The sequence below is a fragment of the Budorcas taxicolor genome, chromosome 1, assembly GCF_023091745.1.
Source record: "Budorcas taxicolor isolate Tak-1 chromosome 1, Takin1.1, whole genome shotgun sequence".
Lineage (NCBI taxonomy): Eukaryota > Metazoa > Chordata > Mammalia > Artiodactyla > Bovidae > Budorcas > Budorcas taxicolor.
The window spans coordinates 150,604,947-150,619,865 of record NC_068910.1 but is presented as its reverse complement, the minus strand read 5'-3'; positions in this window follow the sequence as shown (position 1 = coordinate 150,619,865).

Here is a 14,919-nt window from a genome sequence, read left to right as displayed (position 1 = left end):
TATATTGCATATACTATACACCACATATGTTCTTTACATATTGTATGTGCATACTTTTCCTTAATTTAACTAGTGAATAAGGAAACAAACAAAATAACACCAGTGGAGAATGATTTCTTATTAATATTCTTAATGCATTTAATATTGTTATTTTCAAATGTTAATGCTTATCAATTAAGCTTCCCACATTTTAAAATCACATTTTCCTGGGAATGAGATGAATTATATATTATTAAATGAATCAAAATATTCTTGATTCTTTTACACATGATTCTTCTAAAAGTTTCTTGATGAAATCAAATAATCATCCAAGAAATGGTAGATATTTTTAAAAATCACTATAATCTTTTATTGTTGTTACATTTTTGTTTTTACCTCCTCAATACAGAAGTTCAGTTTTATGAAATATGAACTAAACTGATATTGAATATCATGAACTCCTGCCTAGAATTCTGAATTTATGAAGCACAAATTAATTGGAAGGAAGGGGAAGTCGCTCAGTCGTGTCCGACTCTTTGCCACCCCATGGACTGTAACCTACTAGGCTTCTCTGTCCATGGGATTCTCCAGGCAAGAATACTGGAGTGGATTGCCATTTCCTTCTCCAGGGGATCTTCCCGACCCAGGGATCGAACCGGGATTGAAGGCAGACGCTTTAACCTCTGAGCCACCTTAGTTTTGCTGAGGTGTTAGGAATCAGGAAGAGTAAGTGTTGATTCTATTTCAGTACTACATTAATTCCATGTGAGTGAAAATACACCCAAAGTAGTTGCCTGTTGTTTAGTAGCCTTCAATAAAGCCTAAGGGAAAGGAAATAAGAAATAAGTAAGAATTAGTGAAGACATAAATTTTCCAAGAATTGATACAAATGTTTTCCCTCAATCCTCAGAGCAGTAATTAAATCCTCAGAGCAGTAATATCATGTAGGAAATGTTATTCAATTGCTTAGAGATAAGAGAAAGTAACTCTCTCAAAGTCACACAGTTGGTGAGTGGCTGTGTGGTGCAGTCAGTATTGGCGACTTTAGAACTCAGTGCTTACTGTACTCTGCCACCCATCTGATTGGGCTTAATTTGCTTTTGTTTCTACTGTTAATTTCCTATTTTCATACTTTTGGGTTTTTTTACCCCATTTCCCTTCTTCCTTTCCTTTTTCAATATGAATGGAGAAAGACAAGTAAACAATAAATACTGTTTCATTGTATTGGGAAAAATATATCAAGGACATCCTAGATATTTTGCCTTATTTATTTTCAATTCCTTATAGTAACGGTGAATAACAGCCATCCTAAAAGGTTTTATCATTTAGGTACTGGAAGGAAATAGATGGCATTCTCAAACTGGATAACTTGGGGAGACTTTTTAAAAAGAGACTATTTCAGAAGTATTATCAAGATCTAGGGAAACTATGTAAGATAGTACAATAGGAGCTGAGCTGCTAAGGGTGGACGGTTGGGGCTGGGGGTGGATTTGTGGCTTCTTTTTCCTAGAGACGCAGAAAGCTCTGTGAAGAGGACCATCTGAAAGGTACTCTGGTCTTTAGTCAATGGATGCAAACAGAAGAGGTAGGATGGTGGACCCAGGTCACATAGCTCTCTGCCCTCTCACCATCTCCTACTGTGTGCTGTGCTTAGTCGCTCACATCTGACTCTTTGAGACCCAGTGGATGGTAGCCTGCCAGGCTCCACTGTCTGTGGGATTCTCCAGGCATGAATACTGGAGTGGGTTGCCATTTCCTCCTTCAGGGGATCTTCCCAACCCAGGGATCAAACCTGCATTTGTCACTTCTCCTGCATTGGCAGGCAGGTTCTTTTAACACTAGTGCCACCTGAGAAGCCCAGCCCTCACCCAAAGCTGAAAGACAAAAAAGCCTGTGATGCAGTCAGTGTAAGTCAGCCTCCTAGGGCATAGAGCTAGCTAAAGAAGAGTGGAGAGAGCCTAGAGAGGCTAACAGAAGATATCCAGCACAAGGTTCAAATTGTGGTGAGAAGAAGCAGTGCACCTACTGGAGCTAAGTGGTATTTCTTTGTCTTCCAAAACCTTTCATTTTTGCTAATAAAAGAAATAGCGTTCCCTGTATTATCCTGTCAGTATTCATGTAATTCCTTTGCACAAATTGCAATTACATTAAATATTTAATGTGTGTGATTAATTTATCATTTCTTACATACATATCATTTCTAAGTTTATGCAGTGTGTATATGTTATATATGCTACTACTGAGTCAAAAAAGGGCAGACTGGAGCCTCTTAGGTCAGATGGCTAGGCCTTGGTACTATAAAACACAATGTTGAGAGTAGCTATGGTCCCCAGACTACACTAGCCTCAGGCAGACTGTATCACACAGAGCTTAAGAATAAGGGCACTGAGCTCCCTATGTTATATAGCAACTTCGTGTTGTTGTACAGAGGAAACCAGCACAATACTGCAAGGCAATGTTCCTCCAATTAAAAAAATATATTAAAAAAAAAAAAAGGTGCTGAATCCCTGTGATGAATCCCACTTGTTCAAATGAAAGAGACTTACAGACTTAGAGAATGAACTTATGGTTGCTGTAGGAAGGGGTAGTCAGGGAGTTTGGAATGGATTTCTACACTGCTCTATATAAGCTGGATAACCAACAAGGACTTCCTGTACAGCACATGGAACTCAGTGTGGCAGCCTGGATGGGAGGGGAGTTTGAGGGAGAATGGATATATGTATATGTATGGCTGAACTCTTTCTGTTTACCTGAAATTACCACAACATTGTTAATCGGCTCTTAGTAGAGTTCAGCTCAGTTCAGTCACTCAGTCATGTCCAACTCTTTGTGACCCCATGGATGCCATGCCTCCCTGTCCATCACCAACACCCAGAGTTCACCCAAATTCATGTACATTGAGTCAATGATGCCATCCAACCATCTCATCCTCTGTTGTCCCCTTCTCCTCCTGCCTTCAATCTTTCCCAGCATGAGGGTCTTTTCAAATGAGTCAGTTCTTCACATCAGGTGGCCAAACTACCAGAATTTCAGCTTCAACATCAGTCCTTCCAATGAATATTCAGGACTAATTTCCTTTAGGACGGACTGGGTGGATTTCCTTGCAGTCCAAGGGACTCTCAAGAATCTTCTCCAATAGCATAGTTCAAAAGCATCAATTCTTCAGCACTCAGCTTTCTTTATACTTCAACTCTTACATCCATACATGACTACTGGAAAAACCATAGCCTTGACTAGACAGACCTTTGTCGGCAGTGTAATATCTCTGCTTTCTAATGTGCTGTCTAGGTTGGTCATAACTTTTCTTCCAAGGGGTAAGCATCTTTTAATTTCATAGCTACTGTCACTATCTTCGATGACTTTGGAGCCCCCAAAGAAAGTCTGTCACTGTTGCCACTATTTTCCCACCTATTTGCCATGAACTGATGGGACCAGATGTCATGATCTTCGTTTTCTGAGTGTTGAGCTTTAAGCCAACTTTTTCACTCTCTTCTTTCACTTTCATCAAGAGGCTTTTTTAGTTCCTCTTCACTTTCTGCCATAAGGGTGGTGTCATCTGCATATCTGAGGTGATTGATATTTCTCCTGGCAATCTTGATACTAGCTTGTGCTTCTTCCAGCCCAGCATTTCTCATGATGTACTCTGCATATCAGTTAAATAAGCAGGGTGACAATATACAACCTTGACGTACTCCTTTTCCTATTTGGAACCAGTCTATTGTTCCATATTCAGTTCTAACTGTTGCTTCCTGACCTGCATACAGATTTCTCAAGAGACAGGTCAGGCAGTCTGGTATTCTCATCTCTTTCAGAATTTTCCACAGTTTGTTGTGATCCACACAAAGGCTTTGGCATAGTCAACAAAGCAGAAATAGATGTTTTTCTGGAATTCTCTTGGTTTTTCAATGATCCACTGAATGTTGGCAATTTGATCTCTTGTTCCTCTGCCTTTTCTAAAACCAGCTTGAACATCTGTAAGTTCAGGGTTCACATACTGTTGAAGCCTGGCTTGGAGAATGTTGAGCATTACTTTACTAGCGTGTGAGATGAGTGCAATTGTTTGGTAGTTTGAGCATTCTTTGGCATTGCCTTTCTTAGGGATTACTGTCATATTGAATGATTTGCCTTGGAAATGAACAGAGATCATACTGTCGTTTTCGAGATTGTGTCCAAGTACTGCATTTCGGACTCTTCTGTTGACCATGATGACTACTCCATTTCTTCTAAGGGATTCCTGCCCGCAGTAGTAGATAAAATGGTCATCTGAGTTAAATTCACCCATTCCAGTCCATTTTAGTTCACTGATTCCTAGAATGTCGACATTCACTCTTGCCATCTCCTCTTTGACCACTTCCAATTTGCCTTGATTCATGGACCTAACATTCCAAGAATACACAAAAAAGATCTTCACAACCAAGATAATCATGATGCTGTGATCATTCACCTAGAGCCAGACATCCTGGAATGTGAAGTCAAGTGGGCCTTAGAAAGCATCACTACAAAGCTAGTGGAGGTGATGGAACTCAGTTGAGCTATTTGAAATCCTAAAAGATGATGCTGTGAAAGTGCTGAACTCAATATGTCAGTAAATTTGGAAAACTCAGCAGTGGCCACAGGACTGGAAAAGGTCAGTCTTCATTCCAATCCCAAAGAAAGGCAATGCCAAAGAATGCTCAAACTACCACACAATTGCACTCATCTCACACGCTAGTAAAGTAATGCTCAAAATTCTCCAAGCCAGGCTTCAGCAATACATGAACCGTGAACTTCCAGATGCTCAAGCTGGTTTTAGAAAAGGCAGAGGAACAAGAGATCAAATTGCCAACATCCGCTGGATCATCAAAAAAGCAAGAGAGTTCCAGAAAAACATCTATTTCTGCTTTATTGACTATGCCAAAGCCTTTGACTGTGTGGATCACAATAAACTGTGGAAAATTCTAAAAGAGATGGGAATACCAGACCACCTGACCTGCCTCTTGAGAAACCTATAGGCAGGTCAGGAAGCAACAGTTAGAACTGAATATGGAACAACAGACTGGTTCCAAATAGGAAAAGGAGTGCGTCAAGGCTGTATATTGTCACCCTGCTTATATAACTGATATGCAGAGTACATCATGAGAAATGCTGGGCTGGAAGAAGCACAAGCTGGAATCAAGATTGCCAGGAGAAATATCAATCATCTCAGATATGCAGATGACACCACCCTTATGGCAGAAAGTGAAGAGGAACTAAAAAGCCTCTTGATGAAAGTGAAAGAAGAGAGTGAAAAAGTTGGCTTAAAGCTCAACACTCAGAAAACGAAGATCATGACATCTGGTCCCATCAGTTCATGGGAAATAGATGGGGAAACAGTGGAAACAGTATCAGACTTAATTTTTCTGGGATCCAAAATCACTGCAGATGGTGACTGCAGCCATGAAATTAAAAGACGCTTACTCCTTGGAAGGAAAGTTATGACCAACCTAGATAGCATATTCAAAAGCAGAGACATTACTTTGCCAACAAAGGTCCATCTAGTCAAGGCTATGGTTTTTCCAGTGGTCATGTATGGATGTGATAGTTGGAATGGGAAGAAAGCTGAGTGCTGAAGAATTGATGCTTTTGAACTGTGATGTTGGAGAAGACTCTTGAGAGTCCCTTGGACTGCAAGGAGATCCAACCAGTCCATTCTAAAGGAGATCAGTCCTGGGTGTTCTTTGGAGGGAATGATGCTGAAGCTGAAACTCCAGTACTTTGGCCACCTCATGCAAAGAGTTGACTCATTGGAAAAGACTCTGATGCTGGGAGGAATTGGGGGCAGGAGGAGAACTAGATGACAGAGGATGAGATGGCTGGATGGCATCACTGATTCGATGGACTGTGAGTCTGAATGAAATCTCGGAGTTGGTGATGGACAGGGAGGCCTGGAGTGTTGCAATTCATGGGGTCGCAAAGAGTTGGACACGACTGAGCAACTGAACTGAACTGAACTTCTTAAGGATTGGAATGAAAACTGACCTTTTCCAGTCCTGTGGCCATTGCTGAGTTTCCCAAACTTGCTGGCATATTGAGTGCAACACTTCCACAGCATCATCTTTTAGGATTTGAAATAGCTCAACTGGAATTCCGTCACCTCCACCAGCTTTGTTCATAGTGAAACTTCCTAAGGCCCATTTGGCTTCGCATTCCAGGATGTCTGGCTCTAGGTGAGTGATCATACCATCATGATAATCTGGGTCGTGAAGATCTTTTTTGTATAGTTCTTCTGTGTATTCTTGCCGCCTCTTCTTAATATCTTCTACTTCTGTTAAGTCCATATCATTTATTCTCTTTATTGAGCCCATCTTTCCATGAAATATTCCCTTGGTATCTCTAATTTTCTTGAAGAGATCTCGTCTTTCCCATTCTATCGTTTTCCTCTATTTCTTTGCCCTGATCACTGAGGAAGGCTTTCTTATTTTTACTTGTCTTTCTTTGGAACTCTGCATTCAAATGGATGTATCTGTCCTTTTCTCCATTGCTTTTCACGTCTCTTCTTTTCACAGCTATTTGTAAGGCCTCCTCAGACGGTATTTTTCTTTTTTGCATTTCTTTTTCTTGGGGATGGTCTTGATCCCTGTCTCCTGTACAATGTCATGAACCTCTGTCCATATTTCTTCAGGCACTCTATGAGATCTAATCCTTTGAATCTATTTCTCACTCCCACTGTATAATATTAAGGGATTTGATTTAGGTCATACCTGAATGGCCCAATGGTTTTCCCTACTTTCTTCAATTTAAGTCTGAATTTGGCAATAATAATCAGCTATACCCCAATACAAAATTTTAAGTTTAATATAAAAAAAGAAGAAGGGACCTGAGGCCAAATTCTGCTACTGGCTAACTGTATGAGATTGGGCAGATTATTTCTGTTTATGTTAACCTTTTTATAAAATAAGGAGTAATAATATCTTCTATTTCAAAATGGTGTTCCAAGGTTTGGACAAGTGAATATGTGCAAAGTGATTATAGTAATGTCTGACATACAGTAAGCACTGAACAAATGTTTACTTTTATTATCTCAAAAATTAATGTTTCTGGTGTGACACAAACTGGTTGATTACAAGAATATTATGTGTAAAGATAGTTTAAAATAAATTACAATTAAAAAAAGCAACTCACAGTGACTTTGAGATCACACAAAGAAACATCAGAGCAAAAAACACATGTAAATGACTACTTTGCAGTCAAACATCATAATCTCAGAAATCAAATTTGTAGTATGGGGTCTTGTATTTAATATGCTTAATGTTTAGGTTGACTATTATATTTCCTTCATTCTAAAATATTTTAGCAAGTATTAATTTTGGGGTCATTCCAAGTGACCACAAGCAAGTCAAATTGTATTTCTCTTGGCTTCTTTTAGCTGATCTCATGTTTCAAATATCTTGCATCAGCCATGTTCCCACTCTGTCTCCAGCTCCGCTCTTGTTTCACTTAATGCCATTTTATTCAGTATTTTCTCTGCTCCTAGGGACAATGCTTTTGTCACCATTCTTGTTTTCACAGTTCTCTAGTTAACTTTGCCTGGTTCACACTTATTGCCCTGGATTATTCTCTCTAGAAACCTGTAGCTTTATCAACTATGTTCTTGTCAAACAATTTTTGCCTCATACAAAATGATTGCCATTGTGTCATCATTTTATATCTTCTTCGTAACTTTTGTGGATCAAAACACTGAAAGCACAGAAGGCATGCTATCATAGATAAATGAAAAATGATTTAGTAGTAATCTAACAAACTCAATGTTTTCCAAAAGTAGGCCATGACTTAATTATGGGTCATAAACTAAGCTAAAGTTTAGTTGGCAGATTCCAGAATTTTAAAAATTAAACAAAGTACAATGAAATATGATAAAATAAAAAACCAGAATGCAACTATAAAAGTACTTATTGTTTTATGAAGCTTTTTTTTTAGTTATTTATATGTACACATGCTTGATCACCATCTAAAATGTATATCTTACATTTTAATCAAGATATAAAAGGTTTGGAAGCCCTCTAATACATCACATTTATTTGTTGTTTTCAAAATTCTCTTAGTCCTTTTTGTAAAGGCATTTGTACATTTTCAATTAGACTGTAATTTCTTGAAGGAAGGTACTCATTTATCTTTTGCATAACAGCTTCACAATTCAATTGAACCAACATAATTGAAAGCCTCAAAACAGACCGTACACTAATATCCAATATATACTGACCATCTTGACATCTACACAACTAAAGAAAAATGAAAGTAATGATAACTAAAAAGAACATTTAAATGAAATATCCAGTTATAATAGGTCTCCAACTTGTCTTGTTATTTGTGAGACCCATTACCATTGTTAGTATCATTCAATCAAATGAAAAAAATTGGCTATACACTATATGCCAGGCCAGGCATTTCCCTAGGTGTTTAAATTAGACATTTGATTAATATAAAATTCTTCTCCCAAAAAGTTCATGATGTACAAAGAATATGTATCTTCATGAGATAGGATTGAATTATAATTATTAAGTATTAAGGTGTTTTTGTCTCACAACGTTCTCATGAAGTAGTTAGGAGTCTGCGCTTCCATTGCACAGGGCATAGATTCCATCCTTAGTGGGGGAACTTAAGATCCTGCAAGCTGTGTGATATGGGACAAAAATTTTTTGCATGGAAGATGCAATAATAATAATAACAAAACAGTATCATTAAAATGCCTTCAAAGTATATTTACCTAGAAAACCGATATCTTTGAATGTGGGATTATCAAGAAGATGAAATTCATAGTACACTTGTTGAGTTGCTATGAATTAATTATGTATTATTCCCCCAAAATGTCATCTTACCAAGGACAACTTTTTCCCCAAGAAGATAATTCTTAGTAGAGAAGGAAAAAATGTTTCTATTTTCTTGTCATGGTAGAAGAATAATTTGCAAAGCAAGATCAGAAAAAGGAATAAAATAGATCTGTAAGTGAATTTCAGGAAACAAAATTATAATAAAATATCGACTGCATGGGTATACTAATAATAAGTTCTCAAGCCATTTCATAAGTGAAGTTATATATTATTTGTTCTTTCTCATAATGAATGCTGAGCCACTCAGCAATAATATGATCTATGAATAGGAGTATCATGGTTACTATTTTCATATTAAAGCTATGTACAATGTAGTTAGTAAGTTGGAGAATTCAATGGAAGTTGAAGATTCAAGAATTATATCCTTTTTCACTTTTCTCGCATCCTTTACTTCTTAAGGAGAGGATGGAGAATCCATATAATTTTAAAGTTTTACTCAACATATGCCCATATGTGTAATTATGGCTGATTTGCATTGTTGTATGGCAGAAACAACACAACATTGTAAACATTTTAAAATACTTGTTGAAATAAAAATGGGGGGAAAAAAAGAATATGACATTGAAAGAAATTGACCATGTCTTTTCTTGCTCTTTACATAGCTAGCACTTAGCATATAGTTGACATGTTGTATATATTCCAGAAATGTTTAATTGATGAGTGGACAAAAAATTATAAGTATCAGTTACTCTTAATGTCACACTAGAATTTTCAAAAATCCTATCTTTTACTCTATACAAATTTATATTTGGTTAGATTATATTAACCAGTATATCTAATAAAGCCTGGCAGAGGGGGGAAAAAAAACCTACTTATGAATAAAAATCAAGCTTTATTCAGTGCACAGAATCCATTACACCCTGGACATCCCCTGATTTTAAGGCTTCTTAATAGCAAGGTACCATTAGTATTACTGCAACTCCTTTTTAAAAGTTGTTAACCTATTCACAGGGAGCAGAATGAATAAGTGAGTTCATAAGAAAAGCAAAAAACGAGAACAGTTAAACCAGATAAAAAATTCATTGAACCTAAGAAAACCAAAAATTTTCTTATCTACCCTCAGTTAAAGTATATATCTTCATTCCCATTTTGATTCAACTGCATCTACATGTTTATTTAGGAATATCTTCCTCTTAACATCACCAAGGATAGATTTGAAGCCAAACAATTTTAATCAAATTCACATGCAGATTATATGGGTTCTAGCCAATTCCTCTTATCATAATTGACCAGAACTCTGATACTGTCATGCTTTATAGAGTTTTAGAATAATTTTCTTTGATGCACATTTCATATCATTAGAAATGATATGGCCTGTTTTAAAAAATTTTATAAAACCAATTCTCTCTCCTGTCTTACTAACTCTTGAGAGTATTGGACAGTAAAATGTTTAAAAGATATATATTTCCATCTTTTGGGTTTTGAAATTTCCTTTATATTGGAAATTGGAAAAAATATTATTAAATTTTACATGTGTTACAAAGTAGTTATATCCAAAACCTTTTCAAAACTAATTCAAAGTATACATCATCTGCAGTTATCTTTCAAAATGCCTTATTATAAATAGTATAGTCAAAATTAACAAAAGTGGTTAAATTTAAAATACAAGGAATTTTACAGTAAAACTAAAAATGCCTATCATGTTTTAAGTTTACACATCATCTTTAAAAATTTCAGATGTGTCATACATTCATAAAGTATGTAAAAATAAATCAATCTAGAGAATAAAAGTAACAATAGAATGAACACTGAGAAGGCCATTAACCTAAAATATAAAACATCATTAGTGTTTTAGAAGCTCTTTTCTTGTCCCTCCCAGGTTGAAAATCTTTCTTTCACCTATCCCAAGAACTGCTATCCTGACGTCTCTGCTAAATATTCCCTTGCTTTTCTTTACATCACCCATCCCTAAGCAATTTCCTGTTTCTTGTTTAGTTTTGAAAACCCTGAACCTAGATGTATACAGAAAAGGCTCTATTGCCTCTGTTACATATACCTTCCAAGGGAAATAGAAACTGAACAGGAATTTTATGATATGATCTTGCTTCAGCTTCACTGAGAGTGTAAACGAGCCCTTTTTTAAGAAGTCAGTGACCAAGACCATAAGCAAATAGGTAAAACATGTTGGAACAATAATGTAGGTTAACTTGAAAGATACAGAGACAATACAAGGTGGACAAACTTACAAAATCTTACAAAAGATCATTACTTAATAATATATTAATATTGCCAAACATAACAGAAATGTTTATGTTTGCATATATATGTATATTTATCTGAAGAATGTAAAAACATATATATACTATATTACATACATTGCATACATGCATCGGGGAATGATTAGATCCTGAGAACTAAGCCCTCATGAATGGGATTAATGCTCTTATAAAAGAGGTCCCAGAGAGATTCCATGCCCTTCCCACCACAAGAGGTTACAGTGAAAAAACAGTTGTCTATGAGAAAGTGGGCCCTCACCAGACATCGAATTCATCAGCACCATGGTCTTGGACATACTAGCTTCCAGAACAGTGAGAAATAAATTTATTTCTTATAAGCCACTCAGTCTGTAATATTTTATTATACCACAAATGGGCTAAGGCAATTATATAATTTATTTATTTTAGAAAATTAGAAAGAGCCTCTGGAATTGAGAAGTATGATAGCAAAAATGAAAAACACAATAGAGAAGCTGGAGAAATCTTCCAGAAAATAGATCAAAAATGTTAAGATATGTGCACTAGGAGAGAAAAGATAAGAAAATTAGAATATCAGTTTAGGAGATACCACATCCAAATAGTAAGCATCTATTAATTCTAAGAGCAACAACAGAGAAAAGGGAGAGGAGAAAGGGTCAATGAATTAATTCAGGAACATGACCTAAAAAGAAAGACACACAATACCTTGTGTGCATCCATAGATATAAATAAAATCACACCAAAGTACATCATCATAAAATTCCAGAATATTTGAGACAAAAATAGTTAAAAGAATCAGTTCAGTTCAGTCACTCAGTTGTGTCTGACTGTTTGCAACCCCATGAACCACAGCAGACCAGGCCTCCCTGTCCATCACCAACTCCTGGAGTTTACCCAAACTCATGTCCATTGAGTCACTGATGCATCTAACAATCTCATCCTCTGTTGTCCCCTTCTCCTCCTGCCCTCAATATTTCCCAATATCAGGGTCTTTTCAAATGAGTTAGCTCTTCACAACAGGTGGCCAAGGTATTGGAGTTTCAGCTTCAACATCAGTTCTTCCAATGAACACCCAGGACTGATCTCCTTTAGGATGGACTGGTTGGATCTCCTTGCAGTCCAAGGGACTCTCAAGAGTCTTCTCCAACACCACAGTTCAAAAGCATCAATTCTTCGGCGCTCAGCTTTCTTTATAGTCCAATCTCGCATCCATACATAACTACTGGAAAAACCATAGCCTTGACTAGACGGACCTTTGTTGACAAAGTAATGTCTCTGCTTTTGAATATGCTATCTAGGTTGGTCATAACTTTCCTTCCAAGGAGTAAGCATCTTTTAATTTCATGGCTGCAGTCACCATCTCTGTTGAATTTGGAGCCCAGAAAAATAAAGTCTGACACTGTTTTCACTGTTTCCCCATGTATCCGTCATGAAGTGATGGGACCAGATGCCATGATCTTCGTTTTCTGAATGTTGAGCTTTAAGCCAACTTTTTCACTCTCCTCTTTCACTTTCATCAAGAGGCTCTTTCACTTTCTGCCATAAGGGTGGTGTCATCTGCATATCTGAGGTCATTGATATTTCTCCCGGCAATCTTGATTCCAGCTTGTGCTTCATCCAGCCCAGTGTTTCTCATGATGTATTCTACATATAAGTTAAATAAGCAGGGTGACAATATACAGCCTTGACATACTCCTTTTCCTATTTGGAACCAGTCTGTTGTTCCATGTCCAGTTCTAACTGCAGCTTCCTGACCTGCATACAGATTTCTCAAAGGCAGGTCAGGTGGTCTGGTATTCCCATCTCTTTTAGAATTTTCCACAGTTTATTGTGATCCACACAGTCAAAGGCTTTGGCATAGTCAATAAAGCAGAAATAGATGTTTTTCTGGAACTCTCTTGCTTTTTCCATGATCCAGCAGATGTTGGCAATTTGATCTCTGGTTCCTCTGCCTTTTCTAAAACCAGCTTGAACATCAGGAAGTTCATGGTTCACGTATTGCTGAAGCCTGGCTTGGAGAGTTTTGAGCATTACTTTGCTAGTATGTGAGATGAGTACAATTGTGTGGTAGTTTGAGCATTCTTTGGCATTGCCTTTCTTTGGAATTGGAATGAAAACTGACCTTTTCCAGTCCTGTGGCCACTGCTGAGTTTTCCAAATTTGCTGACATATTGAGTTCAGCACCTTCACAGCATCATCTTTTAGGATTTCAAATAGCTCAACTGGAATCCCATCACCTCCACTTAGCTTTATTCGTAGTGATACTTCCAAAAGCCCACTTGACTTCACATTCCAGGATGTCTGGCTATAGGTGAGGGATCACACCATCATGATTATATGGGTCGTGAAGATCTTTTTTGTATAGTTCTGTGTATTCTTGCCACCTCTTCTTAATATCTTCTGCTTCTATTAGGTCCACACCATTTCTTTTCTTTATTGAGCCCATCTTTGTGTGAAATGTTCCCTTGGTATCTCTAATTTTCTTGAAGAGATCTCTAGTCTTTCCCATTGTATTCTTTTCCTCTATTTCTTTGTATTGATCACTGAGGAAGGCTTTCTTATCTCTCCTTGCTATTCTTTGGAACTCTTCATTCAAATGGGCATATCTTTCCTTTTTTCCTTTGCGTTTTGCTTCTCTTCTTTTCACAGCTATTTGTAAGGCCTCCTCAGACAGGTATTTTGCTTTTTTGCATTTCTTTTTCTTGGGGATGGTTTGATCCTTGTCTCCTGTACTATGTCACGAGTCTCCGTCCATAGTTCATCAGGCACTCTGTCTATAACATCTAGTCCCTTAAATCTATTTCTCACTTCCATTGTATAATCATAAGGAATTTGATTTAGGTCATACCTGAAGGGTCTAGTGGTTTCCCCCACTTTCTTCAATTTAAGTCTAAATTTGGCAATAAGGAGTTCATGATCTGAGCTACAGTCAGCTCCCAGTCTTATTTTTGCTGACTGTATACAGCTTCTCCATCTTTGGCTGCAAAGAATATAATCAATCTGATTTCAGTGTTGACCATCTGGTGATGTCCATGTGTAGAGTCTTCTCTTGTGTTGTTGGAAGAGGGTGTTTGCTATGACCAGTGCATTCTCTTGGCAAAACTCTATTAGCCTTTACCCTGTTTCATTCTGTATTTAAGGTCAAATTTGCCTGTTACTCCAGGTATTTCTTGACTTCCTACTTTTGCATTCCAGTCCCCCATAATGAAAAGGATATCTTTTTTGGATGTTAGTTGTAAAAGGTCTTGTAGGTCTTCATAGAACTGTTCAACTTCAGCTTCTTCAGCATTACTGGTTGGGGCATAGACTTGGATTACTTTGATATTGAATGGTTTGCCTTGCAAACAAACAGAGATCATTCTATCATTTTTGAGATTGCATCCAAGTACTGCATTGCTTCCCTGGTGGCTCAGAGGTTAAAGTGTCTGCCTGCAATGTGGGAGACCTGGGTTCGATCCCTGGGTTGGGAAGATCCTCTGGAGAAGGAAATGGCAACCCACTCCAGTATTCTTGCCTGGAGAATCCCATGGACAGAGGAGCCTGGTGGGCTACAGTCCACGGGGTCACAGAGTCAGACACAACTGAGCGACTTCACTTCATTTCACTGCACTTTGGACTCTTTTGTTGACCATGATGGCTACTCCATTTCTTCTAAGGGATTCCTGCCCACAGTAGTAGATATAATGGTCATCTGAGTTAAATTCACCCATTCCAGTCCATCTTAGTTCACTGATTCCTAGAATGTCAACATTCACTCTCGCCATCTCCTGTTTGATCACTTCCAATTTTCTCTGATTCATGGACCTAACATTCCAGGTTCCTATGCAATATTGCTCTTAGAGCACCAGACCTTGCTTCTGTCACCAGTCACATCCACAACTGGGCGTTGTTTTTGCTTT